The sequence below is a fragment of the Canis lupus genome, chromosome 3 (assembly GCF_003254725.2).
Source record: "Canis lupus dingo isolate Sandy chromosome 3, ASM325472v2, whole genome shotgun sequence".
Taxonomy (NCBI): domain Eukaryota; kingdom Metazoa; phylum Chordata; class Mammalia; order Carnivora; family Canidae; genus Canis; species Canis lupus.
In genome coordinates this window covers 17,537,966-17,562,728 of record NC_064245.1, presented here as the reverse complement: position 1 = coordinate 17,562,728, position 24,763 = coordinate 17,537,966, and the positions used below count along the sequence as shown (strand labels likewise).

General features: G+C 37.7%; 1 long non-coding RNA gene across 2 annotated transcripts in view; it reads left to right on the top strand.

Annotated features, from left to right (window-relative positions):
- Window positions 1–23,870, top strand: part of LOC112654036 (uncharacterized) — a 65,199-nt gene extending 41,329 nt beyond the window's left edge. Inside the window, exons 3-5 of one of the 2 annotated variants that reach the window (XR_003132664.3) lie at window positions 13,245–13,311; window positions 13,773–13,813; window positions 23,734–23,870. This is a non-coding gene — a long non-coding RNA (uncharacterized LOC112654036). The remainder of the gene's footprint in view (window positions 1–13,244; window positions 13,312–13,772; window positions 13,814–23,733) is intronic. The other variant, XR_003132663.3, reaches the window with a different exon arrangement.
- Window positions 23,871–24,763: the final 893 nt, after the last annotated feature.

Below are 24,763 nucleotides of genomic sequence, written 5' to 3'. Positions count from 1 at the left end.
ACTCATCCTCTCACCCATCAGTTTGTTCTCTATAGCTAAGAATTTCTTTCTTGGGACGTCTGGGTGGCTCAGCAGTTGAGCATCTGCCTTCAGCTCAAGGCGTGATCCCATGGTCCCGGGATCGAGTCCCACATCAGGTTCCCTGCATGGAGCCTGCTTCTCCCTCTGCCCATGTCTCTGCCTTTCTCTCTCTCTCTCTCTGTCTCTCATGAATAAATAAATAATTTTTTTAATAATTTTTTTTAAAAAGGATCTCTTTCTTGTTTTGCCACACTCTCTCTCTTTTCTCCTTTTGCTTATTTTGTTTCTTAAATTCCACATATGAGTGAAATCATATGGTATTGGTCTTTGACTGACTTATTTCACTTAGCGTAATACTCCTTAGCTCTATCCATGTCGTTGCAAATGGCAAGATTTTGTTCTTTTTTTGTGGCTGAGTAATATTTATATACCACATCTTCTTTTAAATATCAGACTTTTAAAAGTTAGGGTCTGACCAACTCCAGCATCAAGCAAGGTGCTTTTTGCATTATAGTTGGTGTCTAATGACTGTTTTTCAGAATAAGTGATGATCACAGAGGTCAGATAGTTTTCTCAAGTTAATCTCCCTTGTGCGGAAGGTTCGAGCTTAGGTTTCCTAACTCTTTTGCCTGCTGTAGTGTTGGCCTAAAGGGGCACTTTCAAGAGGAGATTTTATACCCTTCTGTAATCTGCACTGTTTCTTCCCTCTATCATATAAATTGTCCCAAATAAATTTATAACCTAAAGAAAAGTAACACGCTTTGTATACAAACTAGTTCAAGACTAGCCCTGCCTTCCAAGCAGTTCACCCAAGTTCCCTCTATAAAATGACATTCTGTACTCGCTTACTTAGATTATGTTATGTGTACTTCACAGTTAATTTAAATATGCAGATTAGCACAGTGCACTTAAGATTGATGAAAAGCTCTCTGTGATCTGGTAATTCATATATATATTTGTAGTCACCGAATGTAAGATTATTCTGATTTAAAAGAATGAGATTAAACTCAATCAGTTTTTAAACAAATCTGAGATAATTTGTCACTTCAATTTTCAGGTACATGTTCATTTTATTTAATAACTCAGTAATTTCACTTAGATCAGTGAACTAAAATGGAAATAAACTATTTTCAAAATATTAAGGCAGTTTTTATTTTAGGTTGGTTGTTAAATATTATATGATATTCTTGCAAGTTGAATATTGTCTCCCATGGGATTTTATAAATGTTTAGTAATTATCTTTATAGTCTGAAACAGGAGTTGGCTCCCAAACTATGGCTACTGGGCCAAATACAGCCTACCACCTGTTTTATATGTCTGCAAACTGAGACTAGTTTTTGTATTTTTAAGTGGTTAAAAAATTCAAATAAGAATGACATTTTGTAACATGTAAAAATTATACAAAATTAAAATTTCACTGCTTATTAATAAAGTTTTATTGAAACAAAGCCATGCTCTTTTGTCTGCCTATGGCTGCTTTGTGCTACAGCTGCATAATTGAGTAGCTGCAACTGGCCAGCAAAGCCTGAAATATTTCCTTTCTGGACCTTTACAGAAAACATTTCCCTACCCATGGTTTAAAATACTATAGCCAAGACTGCCCATATTCCCTTAAGTTCCACCCCTGTAGTACAAAGTCCTGTCACTGTTTGAGGGCTTTCTCTGGGTCTGAGCATCCTTGCCTGTGTTCCCAGCAGGTCAAAAGTGTGCACAAATCAACAGCCTTCAACCAATGATAGTTAGTAGATAAATACCCATAGATTAGGCATGTTCAACACCAATAAAGTTTTCATTTGTTTGCTTTTGTTTTGTTTTTTTTTGTTTTTAAAAAATTTTTTTTTTAATTTTTATTTATTTATGATAGGCACACAGTGAGAGAGAGAGAGAGGCAGAGACACAGGCAGAGGGAGAAGCAGGCTCCATGCACCGGGAGCCTGACGTGGGATTTGATCCTGGGTCTCCAGGATCACGCCCTGGGCCAAAGGCAGGCGCTAAACCGCTGCGCCACCCAGGGATCCCTTGTTTTGTTTTTAATAGGGTATCAAGTCTGGTTGCCCATAGTGCTAACTGCCTTGAAAAAACACCCCTCTCTGACTTCTGACCCCACCAATTTTTTCCTGGGATCTCCTCTCAAATGAGCTACTTGTATTAGAATACTTGTTGCGGATTATGCTTCTGGGGGAAATCCATACTGAGACAAATGTGAATTATTTGTGTATATATATTATTTAGGGTGTCACTTTGATGTATAAGCTACCCTATGATGAAAAATTTATAACCAAACGTTTGGGCCACTTTTTTCTTACTGCTAAAGGAAAGACAGTTTTTATTAATTGGTAGTTTTATTCTGTGTGATATTTATTGGCCAAATTTATCCTGAAAGATGCAGTTTGATAATTTTCTCATATTTTTGAACATAAATGCTTATTCCAGGAGAGTTATTCTTGAAGTATTGAATTAATTTTTCATATTGTAAAATCTTTTCATCCTTTGTAAAATTTATATTTTCTTCTTTCATACTAATAAAACTTTTTTGCTCTGTCTTTAGAAAACTTCCACTAAAATTTCATTTTGCATCAATAAAAGATGGAAACAAACACAGCATAAGAGGCAGCCATGAGAATTTTTTCCATATGATAATTAGCTATAGGTTCAGAATGTTTAAGAATAAATATTGCTATAAGTCTGTGGAAAATGCCCATATGTTTTCCTTGTATATGTCTCATTTCCCTAGTGGTTAGTGAAAATCAGTAAATAGTGACAGACCTAAACCTCTTCCATTTATCCTTTGTTTGAGATTCTATAGGCATCTATATGTTGAATAAAACTTTATTTCTTAAATTTTTATTATTTTTATTTGAATAAAACTTTAATATTAATACTTAAATTATATGACTTTTTCTTAAGATTTTATTTATTTGGTTGAGGGAGACAGAGACAGAGATAGCTAGAGAGAGCATAAGCAGAGGGGAGAGGGAGAAACAGGTTCCTGCTGAACAGGGAGCCTGACACGGAGCTCTATACTATCACCCTAGGATCATAACCTGAGCTTAAGGCACATGCTCAACCAACTGAGCTACTCAAGTGCCCCACATAAGATGTTTTTTCATTTGCTTAATGAATATAATACTCGATACCCCTAAACTATTGTAAAGTATGGAATAGATATTTAAGAGATTTAATTGAAAAAAACTAGAGGAATAAAATATTTGATTTGTTTGGGCCACATAACTATTTTATAGTTTAAACAAATAGACTTTCTCAAGTTACTTTGAGATTTCCCAGTTTGTGTGTGTGTATGTGTGTATGCAATATATTTTTTGGGGATTTTGGAGACATAATTATATGAAAAGTTGAATTACTATGTTTAAAATACTATCATTTGTGTAAAAAAATTGCCTAGGATATATTTAGGATAATACAAAGGAAACTAGTGGTGTTTTTTTTTTTTTGTTTTGTTTTGTTTTGTTTTTTGTAGAGGGAAACAGAGGCTAGGTTCAGTGGTGGGAAGGAGACATACTTTTGACTAGACAGTCTTGCACTGCTTGTGGTTTTGTTTTTGCCATTTATGTGACTAGCTTAAAAGGAACTCAGGAAAGGAAGAAAGAGGAAAGAAAGGAAGGAGGCTACTGGCATTAGAGGGACTCAGGTATGAATACCTGTGAAGCCACTTCCTAACCATATGATTATATTCATATGGCTTAATCTCTCTGCTCTCATCTATAAAGTCCAGATAATACAATTATAGTACACGAATTAAAGCACATAGCATATTGCCTGGCACATAGTAAGTCTCCAATAAGTGGTTATGTGACCATACACAATTATTAATATTTAAGGTAATCTTCCCTAGCTTCTACAAAGGATAGGCTTTTTATTTGTCCACTCACTGGACACATGTTCTTTGAGCATTGTTATTGAGAGGCACAATAATGAATGGCTGATGCATCATTTATGCTATACTCTGTTGGTCAAAGCAGTCATAAGATTCAAGGGGAAGGAAGTAGACCCCACCTCTCAATGGGAGCAGTAGCAAGGAATCTGAGATCATCTTTAGTCTACTATAGGTTGCCTTCTGGTTGTAGACTATTTATATACCTCTCACATACAAAATATTCCAAGTTCCTATAAAATGTCATTTTGCTACAGCATCAGCTCAAAATTAAAGAGCTCTTCATCTGAATCAGACTCAGATATGGCTGATGCTCCTCATGTGTGATTGCTTGGGTACAGCTCCTTGAGTTCAGATCCAGTTGCTCAGAAGACTTGTACATTAAAAAGAGTGGTTATCTGTCCCTTTTTGTCACTGTCAGGCCTCCCTGTCTCCACCCTTACATGTACTCTGGTAGGACAAAGATAGGATCACCAAAGTAGACATTTCCATTAAAAAGCAGGAGGTGGCCGGGATCCCTGGGTGGCGCAGCGGTTTAGCGCTTGCCTTTGGCCCGGGGTGCGATCCTGGAGACCCGGGATCGAATCCCACGTCGGGCTCCCGGTGCATGGAGCCTGCTTCTCCCTCTGCCTGTGTCTCTGCCTCTCTCTCTCTCTCTCTGTGTGACTATCATAAATAAATAACAATTAAAAAAAAAAAAAGCAGGAGAGGCTGATAGCACTTGGCATCAATGTACACGGAGAAAAGGCCCCCAAAAATATCTATGTCCTAAATCCCAACACCTGTGAGCATATTACCATACCTGGCAAAAGGGACTTTGCAGATGTGTTAAGGTTAAGGACTTGAGATGGGAAGATTTTTCTGGATTGTCCAGGTGGGCCCAATCTAGTTACCTGAGTCCTTAAAAGTGGAAGAGGAAGGCAAAAAAGTGAGTCAGACAGAGGCTGCTGTAGGCTTTGAAGATGGAGAACGAGATCATGAGCTCAGCAATGTGATGACCTTGAGAAGTCTACATTCCATTTACAGCCAGTAAGAAAACAGGGGACTCGTTCCTATAATCACAGGGTACTGAATTCTGCCAATAACCAGAATGAGCAGGAAACAGATTCTCTCTTAGAGACCTGCCAAAACCTTGATTTTATTTTGGTAAAGCTCATATTGAGCTTTTGATCTAGAGAGCTGTAAGATCATAAACTTGTGTTTATTCACCAAATTTGTGGTAATTTTTTATGGTAGTGCTAGGAAGTGAGTCCTCTGACCAGTACTCTGAGGAGTCCTCTGGCCAATAGCAATTCTGAAATCAATCTGGGCACCAGATCTGTGGTTCTGCCCCTATGTCATCCCTTCTTCTCCTTGTCCCATGTGCCAGTGTCAAGGTTAAGCCTACTTTTTATCCTCTCTAGAACAGTGGTGGCACTATGGCCCCTCTGCCTTGTCCCCTTTAGTTTAAGCTGGTGGTACTTTTGTTAGTACAGTTTTCCTAAAAGTTTCTATAAATCCTTTTGGGGTTTATAACATTAGGTAAAAGCCACAGCCACAAATCTCTGCAAGTTTGGTCCCTTTCTGGCCTTGCTGACTGTCAAGATGTGAGACAGAGCCCACACTAGTCATAGAAAGGCTGCTTATCTGCTGGAGAGGGTTAATTTTTCTGAAGTCTTAACAAAAAGTCTTATAGCCACATTGAAGTAATCTTTACCCTTTTTATTCCTGCTTTGAGGACTGCTTGCCATCTGGAAAGGCTGGGTACCAAATGACTTTGGTACTTTGTACAGCTTTTCCCTCTGGCTTAAATCATAGCAAATATCCTTAAGTGTGTTCTTGTCTGTTCTTGCCTGCCAGCTGATTATGAATATACTATAAAACAATTGTTCTTAACTTATCATACACCCAGAATCACTTGGGGCTTTTATAAATACGGATGTCTGTGTCTTATATGCAGAAATTTCTAATTAATTTATCTGGGGCGTGGTCTGGACATCAGGAGTTTTAAAATCTCCCCAGGTGATTCTAATATACATCCATGATTGAGAATAGCTGCCTTTAAATATTTTATTTTTGTTTATATTTAAAGCAAATTTAAAAACCTGTTTGTCTTGAATTTCTTACCTTTATTTTCGGTGGAAGTTTCCTAGAAGACCAAATGAGTGATAAAGAAGTTTAGTTAGATTTCCATGTTTTAGCAAATTATTAAATTCAGAGTAAAAAACCTATATAGCTTTTTAACTTTATAAAGTCATCGTGACACAAGTCAGAAATTTCATAGCCATCCTAAGAATAGTGTGAATAGACACTTTTAGTTAAGTCTATGGAAATACTATTTTTATGTTGTGGTCTTTAAATCGAGCTTCTATGTTAGACACTTTGGGAATGATTATCAAATCTTTAGTAAACTGTTTAGTTTATGGTGGAAGATTACATTTTATAAAATAATGTGAAAAGGACTTCCCCTTACTGCCTGCAAATTAATGCATCCATAGTGGTCTACATGGTTATGAGTAGCTTTAAATATACGATATTATGGTTCATTACATGAACTCTTTGAGAGCAATGTCTTTTTTAAAACTGATTTGGTTTGCATTAGAAAGAATGCTTTTCTTGTTCAGCAGCTGGGTATGAATTTAATTATTGAAAATAAATATGATCTAATGTTTCATTGAGTTTTCTGAATAACAGGATAATTTGGTCAGCATTGCTATCTAAAAGGCTGGAAGAAAGCCAGATCACACAAGAAGCAACTGCTCTGGTGATGAGGAAATTATCGGCAAATTCATGTGCCTTACTCCATTTAACATACAATTAAAAATGGGTGTAGATTTGCCTGATACTGTAAATGCTTCTGTTATCTCATGACTTGGTTACAGATAAATTTTGTCACAAGAAAAAGTCTGTTGATGTGTGTTCTATGTTTAATGTGTGGATTCATAAACAAAGCCACTGTCGCTTTGTAGAAACTTGGTTCTGACAGTGGCAGCTGGATTTGAAGGTGCAAGATCCTGGAGCATGTTGCCATGTGAACGTGTTCTTGGCACTGAATATATGTAGGCAGTGGTGAGAAACAATGTTTGAAATGTATAGAGCCAGAAACTAGTCGTGTATGAAAAAGACTTAATGAGAGGCTTTGTTGAATTTGAAAAAAAATCTATTGTGACAAAAAAATTAATTGTGAAATTAAAAGAAACTTAGAATCTATCAGTAAAAAAAACAAAACAAAACAACACCCAAATCTCCCAGCCAGGCTAGAAGATTGAATTACTTTTCTATTCTCTTTACAGAAAATATGACCTAATTGTTGTCATTTGAAGAAGTGGTCAATGGGTGTGCAGGTTAAAAATGTTGAAAAACAGTATTAAAAGTGTGTCATATTTGTCAGCTTTTAAAAATGAGTAAATCGTTATTTCATCTCTCATTCTAAATACTCACTTTTGTGTTACTTTTTAAAAATTTGGAACTCCACAGATCACACAAATGTGAATCTGTCCCTATCATTTTCCTTCTTTCTTTCTTTTTTTTTTTTTTAAGGATTTTAGTTATTCATGAGAGACACACACACACACACACACACAGAGGCAGAGGCACAGGCAGAGGGAGAAGCAGGCTCCACTCAGGGAACCGGATCTGGGACTCCAGGACCACACCCTGGGCCGAAGGCAGGTGCCAAACCGCTGAGCCACCCAGGGATCCCCTGTCCCTATCATTTGAAACAGTTACTGTAGTGTCTAGACTTCATTATCTCCTTACAGGTCACAACTTCTTGTACCATCTCATTTCTTCACTTTTTTTTTTTTTTTTAAGATTTTATTTATTTATTTGAGAGAGAGCAGAACAAGGGGGGAAGGGCAGAGAGAGAGGAAAAAGCAGACTCCCTGCTGAGCAGGGAGCCAGACTCAGAGCTCTATCCCAAAGACCCTGGGATCATGACCTGATCCTAAGGCAGACGCTTAACCGACTGAACCCCCCGGGTGCCCCACTCCTGTCTTTAAACCTGTGATTCTTCTGCTGACTGGATCATATCAGGGCTAAATGTCTGGGTCTACACTACTTACAGTCTGGGTTTTTTTTCCCTAGCACACGATCCCTACTGTATTAATGGCTATTCATGTGCTAATTTGCCACTGCAGTTGTGTATATCTTAACAGCATTGATCTGGAGAGACCAGGCCTTAAACTTCTCCTGTGGTTATTAAGTGTGGGAATTTGGGGACAATGTTAACTGCTGTGTAAAGGAAAAAGCACTATGGAGGCTTTTAGCACCTCGTGAATCATAACCGTTTTTCTGTGTTCATCTCTCTTTGGAAGCTAAGTTATTGAGTTGGGATTGACTGATCCAGAATACTGAAATGAAAACATTCAGAAACCAAAGCAGGGGAGAGGAAATGAGAGAGGAGAGATGGAGGAAGGACTCAGGAAGGAAGAAGAAGGGAGAGATTTTGATTTGTAGATTTGTAGTTGGACAAATAAACATTAGCTGTGGCTAATAATGGGGATACCTGCAAACTTCCTTAGGTATAGGACATGATAATGAGACTACTGCTGATTGGGCAGCCCAGGGCTCAGCAGTTTAGCATCCACCTTCAGCCCAGGGCATGATCCTGGAGTCCCGGGGATCAAGTCCCACGTCAGGCTCCCTGCATGGAGCCTGCTTCTCCCTCTGCCTGTGTCTCTGCCTTTCTCTCTCTCTGTGTGTCTCTCATGAATAAATAAATAAAATCTTAAAAAAAAAAAAAAAAGACTACTGCTGATTCCATTCATTAGCCTATCTCAGGAGGTGATTTATTTCAATGGCATGTAAAAGGTCATTCCTAATACTTACTAGTTAAGGTAGCAAGCTGGCAGTGTGCAGGATTACCAGTTTCAAGAATGATCAATTCAGTTTAAATTGTGGCTTATAAAGGTCTGAAAACTATTGTAGTAGTTCTTTGGGTAAGAAAAAGCAGAGACAAGTAAAAATCTCCCAGGTATTAAAAAAAAAAAAAAGCCAGTTAATGAAATTTAATTTCTAATATTGAAGGAGGATGGAAAAGTAAATGAAAGCTATATTGATGTTTTAAAATTTAAACAGAAAAGGGTTATGTTAATTCAGAGATTTAATTGTATTATCTGGATCTAGGCAATTTTAAAATTGTAAATGATAGGGGGTTGGGAGAGTATATAATTTTTATAAACTTTATGCAAACAGAGTATAAATGGTATAAATAGTAAGTGCAGAATAAATAGTTTCCATTGTGGTAAATCACTATTTGGCAAATAGAACTTTTTTGCATATCATTTGTGTAGGGATATCAGTAAACCCTACTATTGAAAGTGTGTTAAAAATTTTCTGATATTAAGTCACATTGGTAATGAAGCAGATTGTCTATGGAAACTACTGGGTTTTGGTGTGTGAGAGTTCAGTAGGGCAAAGTTATCATTGCAAAACTCCGGCACTCATTCACTCTCTAGCTCCAGGTTAGCTGTGTCAGTGTGTGCTGCAGGTACAAACTCCAACCTGGTTGTTGAGCAAATTCCATACTTCTACAGTTCAATGCTGAATTCTGTGTACTGTTTCTTCTTGCCCCTAATTTTCTTAGTAAGTTCTGTTTGATGTGTTGCAAAGGTCTGTTTGTGTATTAGCATCTGTTCTTTGACCCTTTTCAAAGGATCACACCTAGTTGGATAGGTGTGATGATGAGTTCTAATTTGCAAGACATCTTCAAACACTTTTCCTTCAGGGACCCACGGATATACAATGAACTCATTTATTAAGAGACTATCCATACGAAAGACTCAGTAGTACAAAATAATATGTGTATCATTGAGGTGTTTTTAGCTTTACGGGATGAAGACTGTCTCTAGTGAGCCTAGGGCAAAAAAAGAATTGACCAGAAGCAGAGAAAGGATTGAAACTATAAGGCCTTGGGAAGGTCAACAACCAGGGTGGCTCCAGGGATCTCTATGGTAAAAACTCATGGAGAGTCTGTTTAGGTCACTAGACTTGACAAATGCCTTCTGTTTTGTGTGACTCTACTCAGGTGTTCCATCCTAAGAAGGAAAGGCTGATTGAAAGCTTGGGCTCAAAGTTTCTTCTGGGCCAGTTGCAGGAAGGAATCTTAGGATGTCATAGTCTTGATCAGTTGCTCACTCTTTGTTAGTGGACCTAGCAGGACTCCATGGAATAGAAACTATTAGAAACAGTGCCCAAAACAGATATCCATTATAAGTTCTTTGGGGCGCACTACCAGAATTTGATTAAATCTCAAAAGAATCAGGTAATAGGATAAACTAACCTACTGTATTAGTTTGCTAAAGCTACCATAACAAAGTATCATAGACTGGGTGCTTAAAGAACAGGAATTTACTTTCTTCACAATTCTTGAGACTGGAAATCCAAGTAAGGCCTTTCTCCTTGGCTTATAGATGGTTGTCCTCCAGTGTCTTCACAAGGTGTTGCTTCTATATGTCTATGTCTCATCTCCTCTTTTTATAAGGACATTAGATTGGGTTAGGGACCACCCATACGACCTCCTTTTTATCTGAATTACCACTTTAGACCCTAGCTTCAAATAGAGTCATATTCTGAGGTACTGATGGTTAGAACTTCAACATATGAATTTGGGGGAATATGGTTAGGCTGTAATACCTACCTAGTAAGTTGTAGGTTAAATGACAATGTATTTAAGTGGCCAGCATAGTCTTCAATCAATGGTAGGTAAAATATTCTTGCCTAGTTTAGAACATTTGTGTTGATGCCTACGTGTCAGGTTATCATTTTTTTTTAAGACTTTTTTTTTTTTTTTATTTATGATAGTCACAGAGAGAGAGAGAGAGAGAGAGGCAGAGACATAGGCAGAGGGAGAAGCAGGCTCCATGCACCGGGAGCCTGATGTGGGATTCGATCCCGGGTCTCCAGGATCGCGCCCTGGGCTAAAGGCAGGCGCCAAACTGCTGCGCCACCCAGGGATCCCTCAGGTTATCATTTTGTGTGGATTATGTGTGTGCGCATATGTGTGTGTATGCTTTATATATATATGCTATATATCTAGGGGTATGTATATAACATGTAGCACTTGGTGCTAATACACCCTCACTTCCTGCCTTGGCAAACTATAGCCTCTCTTTTGTTCTTAGAGGCTATAGTTTCATAATAGTTTCATAATTCATAATCCTTCATCTATCACTCGAAATAGCTATTATTCATACTCTAGTTCTAGGAAAGGCCCAGCCAGAGGTGATAGCAAATCAAGCAAACCAAGAGTAAAACAAAATAGGAATCACTTTGTGCTACATCTTTTATTACCTTCTTTCAGTGAATCTTCTTACAAATTCTCATAGTTCTTGAAGTTTTTTGGGGTGGAGGCAGGGGTATGTGGGGAGGTTGTGTTTTAGGTGGGGCCATACATTTACTTAAGACAATCCTTTGTGTATGAGATTTATTGCTTCTTAGATTTCTGACATTCAACAAGCTCTTTTTTTCTGTGTATTAAAAACTAGTAAACTGTATCTTTTAAAACACACATAATATATGAATATATGCTCGTTGTAAAAATTTAACAATATACAGAACTGTACAGAGGAAAAAGTCAACATCTCTTTTCACATTTTCCCCTACTAACTTTCTCCATCCCATTCTCCTTTTGGATGGCAGGCATGGTTAGAATTTGGTTTGCATCCTTTCTGACTTTTAAAAATATTACTCTCAGAGTCATATAAGAACATACAAAGAATTTGGGGCTATTTTAATTTTGACAGAAATAGAATTAGAGATATTGTTTTAAAGCTTTTATTTCTTCATCTAAAAAATTGCTATTTTGGTTGGATTTTTTAAAAAGATTTTTATTTATTTATTCATGAGAGATACAGAGAGTAAGAGAAGCAGAGACACAGGCAGAGGGAGAAGCTCCGTGCAGGGAGCCTGACGCGGAACTCGATCCCGGGATTCCAGAATCACGCCCTGGGCTGAAGGCAGGCGCTAAACTGCTGAGCCACCCAGGGATCCCTGGTTGGATTTTTAATACTAAATTTTTCCCAACCTCACATCTGTCGACTGCAGGATGTACAGTTGTATTTGGTGTCTGTAAGTGTTTGATAGGTATCTCAGTGAGTATGAGAGTTAGCAAATAGGCCCCATCTCTTCTCTCTATAGTCTTCATGGACCCAGACTGTAATGAACTACAGCAGTGTGAGAGTGAAGCAGCATTTTACAAATAAGGGCACCAGATACAAAAAGACAAGGTAACTTGATCAGGTTGCAAAAATAGTGATTGGAAGAGCCACAACTAATCTCATGTTTTCTGACCTCCAAACTACTAGGCATGTTATTTTGACACATGTATTTCTAAAACAGAGTGACAAAAATCATTGTTTAAGTGGCTTAATTTGATAACACTGGTTGATATGTTGCTATTTGATAGAAAGTAGATATAGGCATCCAAGAAACACACAGTGGAATATTTCTAGATACTGCAAGTGCATTTTTAGTAAACTAATTTAAAAATCAGTAACAGAAGGCCTATGATAAAAATTTTTTCCTTTTATTTTGTAATTTCAAATTTGACAAATCTATAACACCCAAATGTATGGGCATGAGTTCGTGCTGAGAGGAAAACTTGATGAACTCAGGAGGACCATAAGGCATTCAGAAAATAAGTTAATATTCTGAAGTGCATTAATTAATAGTTTTGACTACCCTGACCAGTTAGGATCCTCAGAGACATATACCCCAATTTTGAATCCAATTAAAATGATATCCATTACCAAATTAACCCATGTACATTCAAATCTTGATATAAAATGACATAGTCTCAAGACACCAATTAATTAATCAAACATGCAAAAATATGTCAAGAAAATTATTAATCCATCTATTCTGATGTTGGATCTCAAAGGTCTTCAAACTTCTTACATATTATAAGTATTATATACTATGTCAATTCTTCACTTTATTTAAAAGATAACATTGAAAAAATATTTCACCATATGTTTGTTTTAGATGCAGTGAAAAAATTTTTCTTTTCAAAACATATGGTGATGTAATTAGGTGTCTCTGAATACAGCAAGGTTGGAAAGAGAACTGTATGAACTAGATTGAAATTATTTGCTGCTCTAGTGTCATCCCGCACCTTCCTGTCAACATCAGTATCTTCTCTGGGTTATCGTTGTTTTAATAAAGAAAAATTTTAAGCACTTGAAGATGAGGAATATTTGCTATCACCCACTATAGTTATGGCAGATAAAATTCCAGGACTGCTTCCCCTTCCCTCACTGTGTAAACCTATGTGACTCCTCTTCTCAGTTTCTCTCACTGAGGAGTTTTGGCATCAATCCAGCATCAATGACATTTGTGTTATGTTTTGCAGCTGGGAGCCTGCTCTTATCTATGGCTTAGTTACCTTTATACAACCTCATGGGATTTATCTTCTAATGGTAAGAGGCCTTATATTTCTTTTTCTTCAATAAAAAGGTTTGTTTTAAAATATTTCTTCCTTTTTTAATGTACTCAATCTCTGAAGAAGTTTGAAAATGGGTTCTATATGATATAATGATAAGGACATTGGTTGTTATGAGAAATATAAATTAAAAAATTCACATTGAAATCTGGGAAGCAAAACATCATGGTTTCATGTGGGTTTGAGTATGGTCTTGTATACTGTTTTTTCTTCATTCTTTCAACTCATTAGAACATACAAATGTTTCCCAGTATATTGAGCAGTAGGATTTGTCACATTTTAAACAAGTTCATGAGTATATATGAGTAATAAACCTTTCATTTTAGGACATCAGTGACTGATAATTCACTGATAACCACGGTCTGGTTTTTTTTTTTTTTTTAATTTTCATTTTTTTTAAAGTGCCTGACTGGAATGAATAATATGTGTTTATCTTAGGCATATGTTGTTTTCAGCCAAATTCATTGCTAACTGATATGGTAAGTTTCACTAATTTTAAATCCTATTTTTATATCATTTATAGTAAGTATTCTTGATTTTGGTTAACAAGTAAAACTGTCAGCAAACAAATGTGGATTGTGCAGCAATATACATAGAGGATAGATACTATGGAGAGTGATGACTCATGATCATTCAATGGATTATTTGCTTTGCTACTTTGGTGATAATTCTGTTGGTGAATATTGAAGAAATGAATCATTTTCTTTGGCTTTCACTGCACAGCTCCTTTCTAATCAACTTGTTTTTGTTTTTACCTTGCATCAGGAGAACAGAATCTCCTGAGGTGAAATTCTATAATGAGCCAAATCTTCCTCCCCAGTGCAATGGTTTGCAAACTTAGTGTATATTAGAATCATCTGGAGGCTTGTTAAAATACAGATGGCTGGGACTCATCCCCGGAGTTTTTGATTCAGTAGGTCAGGAATGGGGCTGCATTGTTTGCATATTAAATGAATTTCCAGGTGATGATGTTTTGGCCTGGGAACGACATTTTGAGAACGGTCCTTTGGTCAGGCATCTCTGTATCCCAGGGGAGTCTGGAAAATGTTTTACTGTTTGTTGAGCCAGGCTCCAACCAGCTCCAGGTCACCAAAATTCTTTCTATTTTGCTACAAAGCTTGGCCACTTAACTTAGGTTTCTGTCTTTTAGACCTTTGCACTGCCAACTGTGTTATGAAAGGTCTTTTTTTCTATGTGGTGTGGTTGGTTAAAAAAAAAAATAGTAGTTCTCTTTCCTTTATTATGCTTGAACATAGCACCCAGGTCCTTTTCTCTCTCTCTTTTTTTTAAATAAATTTATTTTTTATTGGTGTTCAATTTGCCAACATAAAGAATAACACCCAGTGCTCATCCCATCAAGTGTCCCCCTCAGTGCCCGTCTCCCAGTCACCCCCACCCCCTGCCCACTTCCCTTTCTACCACCCCTAGTTCATTTCCCAGAGTTAGGAGTCTCTCATGTTCTGTCTCCCTTTCTTTTTTAAAGATTTATTTATTTATGATAGTCACACACACACACAGAGAGAGGCAGAGACATAGGCAGAGGGAGAAGTAGGCTCCATGCACCAGGAGCCCGATGTGGGATTCAATACCCGGTCTCCCGGATCGCACCCTGGGCCAAACCACTGCGCCACCCAGGGATCCCCCTTTCTGATATTTTTATGAGTTTTCAAGTAATCATTTTGGAAAAAAAAAAGAGTTTAATGAGATAAGTGCACTAGAGTAACTTCCAAAGTTTACAAATTCTTGCAGGTATCTCTTTTTTTTTTAATAAATTTATTTTTTATTGGTGTTCAATTTACCAACATACAGAATAACACCCAGTGCTCATCCCGTCAAGTGCCCCCCTCAGTGCCCGTCACCCATTCACCCCCACCCCCCGCCCTCCTCCCCTTCCACCACCCCTAGTTTGTTTCCCCGAGTTAGGACTCTTTTTCTTCTCCCTTCCCTTATATTCCCTTTTACTGTTATTTATATTCTCTTGCAGGTATCTCTAGTCCATAGTTCCAAACTCTCTTTAAAGTGGTAGCTGGAAGCCTCAGTGGGGTTCTTTCTTGAGTTTTATTCCCAAGGATGGAGTTTGGCAAAGGTCAGATACCCTTCTGATCTAGTCATATGGTGTCTTTCTTTTATGAGACCTCATCAAGGAAAAGCAATAATACCTCTTTGATTTTTTTTAAAAGGATTTTATTCATTTATTCATGAGAGACACACACACACACAGAGGCAGAGACACAGGCAGAGGGAGGAGCAGGCTCCATGCAGGGAGCCCGATATGGGACTCGATCCCGGGACCCCGGGGTCATGCCCTGGGCTGAAGGTGGGAGCCAAACCGCTGAGGCACCCAGGGATCCCTACCTCTTTGATTTCAGTGAAAAATGTAAATATCTATCTCTGAGGACACCTGTGTTTCTGCCTTACTTAAAAATTATTATCCATATGGTATTATGTCTCTGAAGGGTCATCAGCAATTTTGTTCTTTGAAATAATGTAATGAGTGGTAAATATAACTGTAGAGCCAAACAAATTTGAATGGAGTCTTGGTTTTGTATTTTATTAGCTATGTGACCTCGCATATATCAAGTAAACTGGTGGAGTCTTTGTTTCCTCACTTGTAAATTGGGAATGACAGTAGTTACCTCATAGAGGTATTTATTTGAGACAACAATAAGGCACTTAGTATAAAACCTAGTTTTTCAATTTGTTGGTAGTAATAATGTTATTAATAAAAATACTAGGTCCTAAAATGTTAGGACTACTAAATCACTGTTTTATAAATAGACACCTTGTAAAATTACAGAATCTCAGATTTGGATGAGATCTCAGATGAACCTACTATCATTGCTTCAGCTATTATTTATTGAGTACTTACTATTTGCTGGCCACTGTGCACTCTCTGATCTATAGCACTATTGATCCTCTGAATAAACACCTATGGGGAAGTCTACTCACAGTCGGCCCTAATCAAGTGACCAAAGTACAGATACAGAAAAATGTTATGTGATTATGGAGGCAGAAATTAGAGTGATCGGGATCCCTGGGTGGCTCAGCAGTATAGTGCCTGCCTTTGGCTCAGGGCGTGGTCCTGGAGTCCCAGGGTTGAGTCGCACATCAGGCTCCCTGGGTGGAGCCTGCCTCTCTCTCTACCTATGTCTCTGCCTCTCTCTCTCTCTGTGTCTCTCATGATTAAATAAAATCTTAAACAAAACAAAACAAAACAAAACAAAACAAATTGGAGTGATTTGGGGAAGAGGCAAGGGAGGATCCTTCCCTAGAACTTTCAGAGGGAGCATGGTCGTGCTGACACCTTAATTTCTTTTAGCCCCCAGAAATGTGAGACAATAAATTTCTGTTGTTTTAAGCCATCCAAGTTTATGGTAATTTGTCATGGAAATCCTAGGGAACTAGTACACTTGGCATTGGAGGTGCTGTGTTTGCCTTTAGATAATTCAGGAGGAAATGTTTTGCAGCTATTTTTTGTAGAAAGATTGATATGGAATAGTGGCACCCACTTTCTTCCTTGTGCTCCTGGGATCAAAGTCCACCACTCTTCTTTTCAGGGAAGGCAGAAACTGGAGCAGAGAAAAATGAGCATTAAAATCAGGCTGAAACTGGTAGCATCAAAGTTCATAAGGCATAGGAAAGGACAATGTTATGAGACTTCTCATATTTGAGGATAGGTGGCAAATCTTCAGGAGGGGATTTGAGACTGGACCAGAGTGGGATCCTAAGATGAGGCTGAGGGTTGGTGAAAAAGTATATGATTGAGAGTTAGAAAGCAAGATAATTTCCAAGTGGGGCACCTCCCAGAAAGCATTTCTTTACTCCCTTCTCTTAATGTTATAAGTATACCTGTTATTGCCAAATAGAGTATGTCTATTTAGTAAATTTTAAATGCGTTTTAGAAAATATTCTCCTCAATCAACTGGTCAAACTGTCTATGGAGTTCTATGTTAATTAATGTGAAAGGTATCCTTTCCTTAAAAACACATGACTTCCATTTGGTCAGATAAATTTCATAATAAATATAAAAAAATACATGAAATCAACATGAAAGTCAATGTTGTCAGGTTATGTGTAGTCATTCTACGCTGTATAATCCATACAATCTGTATAACTGCATTGTGGCCTTACTTGGCACATTTAGATTGCAAGAATATACAGAAAAGAATGTGTCAATCAAAAGAGTTTGGTCAGCTTATTCCACAAACAGAAGCCCCTGGAAAAAATGTTAACATCATTCATCCAGTCATTGTTCTGAGGAGTCAGATTTGTGGATTTGTCTGTTCCTACTGTGCAATGGTCATATCATGTTAAGTTACTGTGGCATTGTTTAGCACTTGATTCATACTATAATTTTTTTTTTTTTTAAGCAATTGCATGCTCACCTGCTAGTTGTAATTTGGCCTCTATGACTTGGGCTAACCAGGCTGACTGAGTAGTTGGTACCCTGTGATTGTTCCTCTCATTGAATGCCTTAAGTTTGCCCTCTGGTACTAGTGTTGTTGCTCTCTTGTTGAAGGGTGGAACCACTCTCTGTCTTCTAACCTATTGGATTTTGTGGTCTGTGGTAGCGTTTACTTCTATGCTGGACGTTCGACGGGTACTGCCCTCACTCTCTTGTTTCCTATCAAAGTGGGACCCTACAGTCTTAAGTAATGTAATCATGTGCATCCCATTACCTTTATCACATTCTACTGGTTAGAAGCAAGTCACAGGTCCCATCCACAGTCGAGAGATTATGTGAAGGTGTGAATACCGAGAAACAGGGGTCACAGGGCTTTTTAAGAATCTTTGTACCGAAACTAAGTATATATCTGCTCAGGCATGGTTTGCATTTCCCAGCCTTCCCTGAAGCTAGGGATAGCTCTATGTTCTGGTCAATGGGAGGACAGCAGAAATAATGAGGGTGGAGATTCTGGAATCTTCTTTAATAAAGAAGTTTTTTGTCACCGTCTGCTCTGTCTCCCCCTTCCTGCAAATGACAATGTAAATATGGTGCTAGAGAGTGGTGTTGACTTTGCAGATGAAGATAAATAATGTTAGGAGGTTTCTGGAAGTGGTACGGCATGAAAAGACTGCATCCCTGGATAAACTTAAGCAGGGCCCCTTTACTGGCCTTGAAATGCTCACTTCTGGACTGTTAAATGAGAGTGAATAATCTTCTTTGCTTCCTTAGTTATATTTTGGAGATTCTTTGTTACAGCAATTTGGCTTATACCTACCTCGTTCATTCTATACATAGACTATCTTAATATTATGAGCCACATGGCACTCTCTGAATAATGGGAACCACTCATGGATCAACCTGAACCTGGAGGATAGGGTGTGCAGTCAAAGAGCAACATACATTGACTACAAGAGATTTCTTATACTTTTATATAAAAGAAAGACATCACCTTTGTATAAGAGAAAGACATTACTTTAAAAAATACTTGTAGAAACAAAACCTAGTTTCTAATATTGTTAATCCTTTTGGCATTGATAAGAATTAAAGTAAATAATTTCTTTAATAGTTACTGTTCTAATGATTTATTACTACATAATGAATTGTTTTAAAACTTAGTGGTCTAAAACAACAGGATTTATTTTATATTTTTTTCTTATGATTCTGGGGTTAATTGGATTTGGCTAGGTAGTTTGTACTTAGGATCAATATTCATTGATACAGTCTCTTAGTGGCTGGGGCTGGATTATTCACAGGATCACTTGCTCCCTTGTCTGTAAGCTGATACTGCCTCTTAGCTGTGACCTCAGCTGGGGCTGTTGGCTAGAACACCTTCAAGTGGTTCTCAGTGAAGTCTTCCTTCTTCCTCAGGACATGGTGACTGATTCCAAGAGGAAACATCCTAAGGGGCTCTGATACAAACTGTGTTACCTCTTATAGCTTATCTTTTGAAGTCACATCATTTCTGCCACAGCCATAGGCCTGTGCAGATTCAAGGAAGATCGGGAGGAATGATCTCTCAGGGTCACAGTGTAAGAAGAGCGTCTGGTATGGGAGGTTTTGTGGTCATGTTAGAAAGTACTATGAGTCACAGTCTACCCTTTTGCCATAACAATTTATCTCTCTCCCATATGCACAATACACTTATCCCTTCCTCTTCCATTGCGTCTCATTCCATTATGGCATTTGCTCAAAGTCCAGGATCTTGTCATCAAAATCAGGCCCATGGGCAGATAAGGCTTTTAAAATGTGGTTGTTGGGATATACCTTCTTGTATCCCATTTCCCTCAGTTTGAACTCCTATGAACTAAAGAGACCTATCTTCTTCCCACACCCCAACATACAACTGTGAGATAGTTTCTCAAGGGTAAAACAAGAGATGTAAAGCAGTCACTGATTCTTAGCATGTTTCCAAGAGCTTGGATTAGGGCTCAGTCCACTTGCCTGGTAGGTATTTGTCATGACTATTGGTCCTACCTTTTGGGCCTTTGGTTCTGCCCTCAAAGTCATCCTTTTATTTTTCCTAATAAGAAATCCTGAGTTTGTAATGGAATAGCTTTCTCAGCCTGCTTCTTGCTTGCAAAAAGTACAGGTTCAAAGTCCTTTTTATTTAATATTTAGTGTTTGTTCTTTCTAGGCCAGCTTCGCTATGGTTCCACCAGAATAATTCTCTTAAGAACATTATTTGTTTTGTGCATTTAAATGTATCACTTTATAATACTATTTCTTCAAGCTAAGCCCTCTCTACCTTGGGCTCAGTATGACACTGCTATGGGACGATATCCTTTAAGATTCTTAAAGGCCCAATATTTGCAGAGAAGATGTACAGAGAACACTCCCACAATTCTTGAAAAGCGTTTGGTCTGATTGGAAGGTTCTGCGAGGTATCACCTAAGATCTTTCTAAAATCTTAAGAAAGAATTTACTATCATGTCCTTAGTTTCATTTTTGGACCCTGTTTTCCTGATAGTATAGTAGATTTGATCTCTTCCCAGAAAGTAGTTTTTATTTTAGAATCATTTGCTGTCTAGGGAGGCTGAGAATATGAAATAGTTTTATTTTGAAGCCCAGCAAATCTTGGCTCCTCTGTTAACAGTTCATTCATTAGCTTATCTCCAGTTTTTTCATTTTATCATGGGCAGTGAGACGCAGACAGGTGGCAATTTCAGTAGTCTGCTTGGAAAGCTCCATTAGCTAGATCTTGGAGTTCATTAGGTACATTTCCTATTTTCCACATGACCACAGGCAACAGTCCTGCCATACTTTGCCCCTCTACAAAATAAGGGTGCCTTTTCCTAACTGCTTCCAATGATATTTCCCGTACTTTGCCTGAGCCTTCTATGACAGCCCCCTTGAAGCCCTCTAGGCTTCCATAATGCTTTCATGGAAGCTCTTTGGTTTCCACTAAGTCTCCTTAATGTCATCCTACTTTCTGCTCACAGCCTGGCCCTATAGGTAATGCTACATGTCCTAGGATTTTGTTATTGTCATGCCCCACTTCTGGGTATCAGAATCTCTCCTCAGTATTTACTGTTCTGAAACAGACCACTCAAAGGCATAATGGCTTAAAACAACAACAGTCCATTCATTATTACCTCTAGTGGTTCTGAGGTGGACTAGGCTCAACTAACCAGCTCTCACTAGAGATCTGTCTTTTGGTGGCAGTCAGATGGTAGCTAGAGCTGAGACCACAGCTCAGGCTGTTTTTGTGATCATGTTGGAAAATACAGTCTGACACCATAGCTTTTTTTATTTTCAGAATATAAAATTTTAAAACTTATACAGAAAACCTCACTAGTTAATTACAGCAAAAAATTACTTATAGTGTGTAAATTATAGTACTGATGGAATGTCAGGAAAACCAGACACAGAAATTATGAACCAAGAACCAGTAGAAGGTCATGTCAATGTTGCACTGGATAAAGGATGGAAGAGGAGTAGACATAGTCATTGGAGCATCAGAATCTACTTTGACTCTCACCTTGAAATAAGGAGAATGTGGGAATATGGAATAGGGGAATATTTGGAGAATGTGCCTACAATGAGGAGAGTGTGGTGTGTATTAGTGACTTCATGATTTCCTCCATTTACACTTTGATTTTGCTGATCCTTTCATTGTAGTAGCCACTCAACTATCTCCTACTGTTAAAACCTATTCATCCTTCAACAGTTGCCTCAAATGCCAATATTCCATATGCTTTGCTGGGTTTGCCAATTAGAATTGATCTCTCCCTCTTCTAACTCATAGTGCACTTTCTCCGTCTCTTACGATACTTTCTGCACAATGTTTAGCATTAAAGTATGAGTTAACCTGTCTTGTCAGCCTAACAAGGCATAACTCCTTGAAAGCAATGGCTTGGCTTAGATTTCTATATATCCCCAGAATATCTCAAAGCAAAAGGTGCTCAGACATATTTGTTGAATCATTAAGGTGGGTACCAAATATGTTCTGCATGAATATTTCCTTTTCATTGTTTTAAAAACCCATAAGGTACACCTGATTGAACATCTGCCTTTGGTTCAGGGCATGATCCCGGGACCTGGGATTGAGTCCCACATCGAGCTCCCTACATGGAGCCTGCTTTTTCCTTTGCCTATGTCTCTGTATCTCTCTCTGTGTCTCTCATGAATAAATAAAATCTTAAAAAAACCCTAAAAATAATTCTCTTCTTTTAAGATATCATTAATTAAAAGCTTTCAGAAGATCAGACATATGCAAAAGTTTTATTTTACTAAGAAAATAATTTAGTTTGAGATTAATGATTGATATTACCTCAGAATATTGAATAAGATAGAGCAGCAAAGTTCCTTCAAATAATTAGTTTCCTGATCTATATAATTTTAACCAATGACTTAAGGTGATTTTTGTTTTATTATTATGTAAATACTTTCAGTGGATTACAAATAGCTTTGCTGTTAGATCAGAAAAATGTTTTCCTTTATTTAACTATGGATGGACTTATAATTTTTAGATTGATTAAATTACTATGGTTGAGAACCTCTATTTTTACTTTTGTGCAGATATTTTAGTGTTCTGCCAAGACAGAATAGTGAACATGTGCAAAATCAGGTTTCAACCAAATAGGAGTGTGTGTACAATGAAAACTTACAAATTTGAAGAAAAATTATTTAGGAATGTGGTAGCCAGCTTTAATGATGGCCCTCAAAGATTTTTACCTTTGATATTCATGCCCTTATGTACTCCCCTTTTATATTGTGCCCGGTGTGGTAGTATGACCAATAGACTATGGTGGAAGTGCTGGCGTATGACTCTCAAGACTAGATTATGAAGGGCAGTGCCTCTTCTACCTTGTTCTCTTAGATCACCTTCTCTGGTGACAGCTGAATTTGTCATGCCATAAGGACACTTAAGGAGCTTTCTAGAGAATTCCAGATTAAAAGGAATGGTAACCTCTTGCCACAAGAGTCAGTGACAACTTGCCAATCACCAAAGCGAGCTATCTTGGAAGTGGCTCCTTCAGCCAGTCAAAACTTAAGACAAATGCAGCTCTGGCACCTAAAGTGTAACCTCACAAGAAATTCTGAGCCGTAACTGCTTAGCTAAGCCACTCTTAACTTCCTGACCCAAAGAAAGCTCAAGACAATAAACTATTATTGTTATTTTAAGTCATTAAATTTTGGGCTGTTGCCCAGCAATAGATAACTAATAAGAAGAGGTGTTTGTTAAACTTACAGTATGCAAACATAAGGCAAGTAACTGTGATGAGAATGAGGACACATAAAGATTTCTTTAATTAAATAGCCACAAAGCTTGCAGTGCAGATATTTTTTCAGTAAGAAGTATAGTTGTCAAGAACTAAGTAGAAAATGTGTCGGACATAGATTTGGCAAGGAAATTATTGTTTTTTACTGTATGATGATTTGAAGATGGGTACCATACTGTACATATGTTCAGCTGTGACAGTTAAAGTTATTTCTCCATTAGAGACTTTTGCAACAGGTTCTATCAATATACATTAAGTATATAGCCCTATCAACAAAAAACATATGTCCAATCACAGATAAAAGGATTTCAGTAAAAATATCATCTTATTATTTTCGAAAATTCAGCATCATAGCAAATGATGCATGAGTTTTGTGACATTGCTGGATGCCTCTCCATATGGGGAGCTGAGCCTGCACACACGCGGTAATGCATGCATCACCACATATTCACTAATGAAGCAAGGTAAAGAAATAGAAAAGCTTTTCATTCCCTCAACATGCAGCTGGTGTGTGATACCAGATGTAAAGTCATTGATGTTCTTGCCAAGTTCTCAGGATCAGGCCATGATTTATTTAAACTCAGGCAATCAAGAATATGTTGATTTAAAAAAATAGTCAAATTCAAGGAGAATAATTAGGAGGCAAATAGGAATATATTTTTAAAAATAAACTATTGACTGTATATTAAATATGAAATTCTTATTTATATCTTTTATTCCTTCTTTGTAGGTTCCTGTGGTTTTTCTCTGAAGAAAGAGTTAATGACTCTATTTTCTAATCCCTCAACTCCTATAGAATTACTTTATAGAGAGGCACATAAATTCACTAGAGCTGTAATGGAAAAAAAAATCTATGTTACTTTGAAATCTTTTTTGTTTAAAAGATTTTATTTATTTGAGAGTGAGCGAATGAGAGAGAGAGAGAGAGTGAGAGAGAGAGAACGTGAGCGGGGTGAGAGGTAGAGAGAGGCAGAAGCAGACCCCCTGCTGAGCAGGGAGCCTCATGTGGGACTGGATTCCAGGACCCTGAGATCACGACCTGAGCAGAAGGTAGATGCCTAACTGACTGAGTCACCTAGGTGCCAAAAAAATCTATGTTACTTTGAAACAAATATTACAGATGCCTATCCAAAATGGACAGATGTCATGACTTCTTTTAATAGTATCAAGCATTTCCTATGACACTTGATAATATATGATACTAAAATTGACCATAACAGAGACCAAGCTGCAAGGTTTCTTCCAGAGGGGTTGTTGTCACCATCTACAGTATCAGGACATGAAACATTACAAGGGTTGGAGATTTTTTTTTTCCTCTCAGAGGAAACTTTATTTGGCAATAGGAACTACGGTGAACATTCTGAGTGACTGTCACCACCATCAAGGGCAGTTGTGACCTAGAACTAATGCAAAAGGGAACTAATTTTTATCAAGCTTCTGCCATGTGCCAGGCACTGTGGTATCTTACTTGATTCTCAAAACAACTTTGTAGTTCAGTAGCAAAATTTCCCTTTTTTCTCACCATACAATCACTAGTGGACATTAAAAAAAGTTGTGGTAAAATATACATAACATAAAAGTTACCATTCTGACTGGTTTTGAAGGGTACCATTTAGTAGCATTCACTAGAGTCACATTGTTGTGCAACCATCACCACTGTCCATCTCCAGGACTCCAGCAACAAGCATTTGTAATCATGTAGCACTTCTCATACATCGAGGAGCTTTTTTGTCACATAAAGAAAATTCACCCAGAAAAAG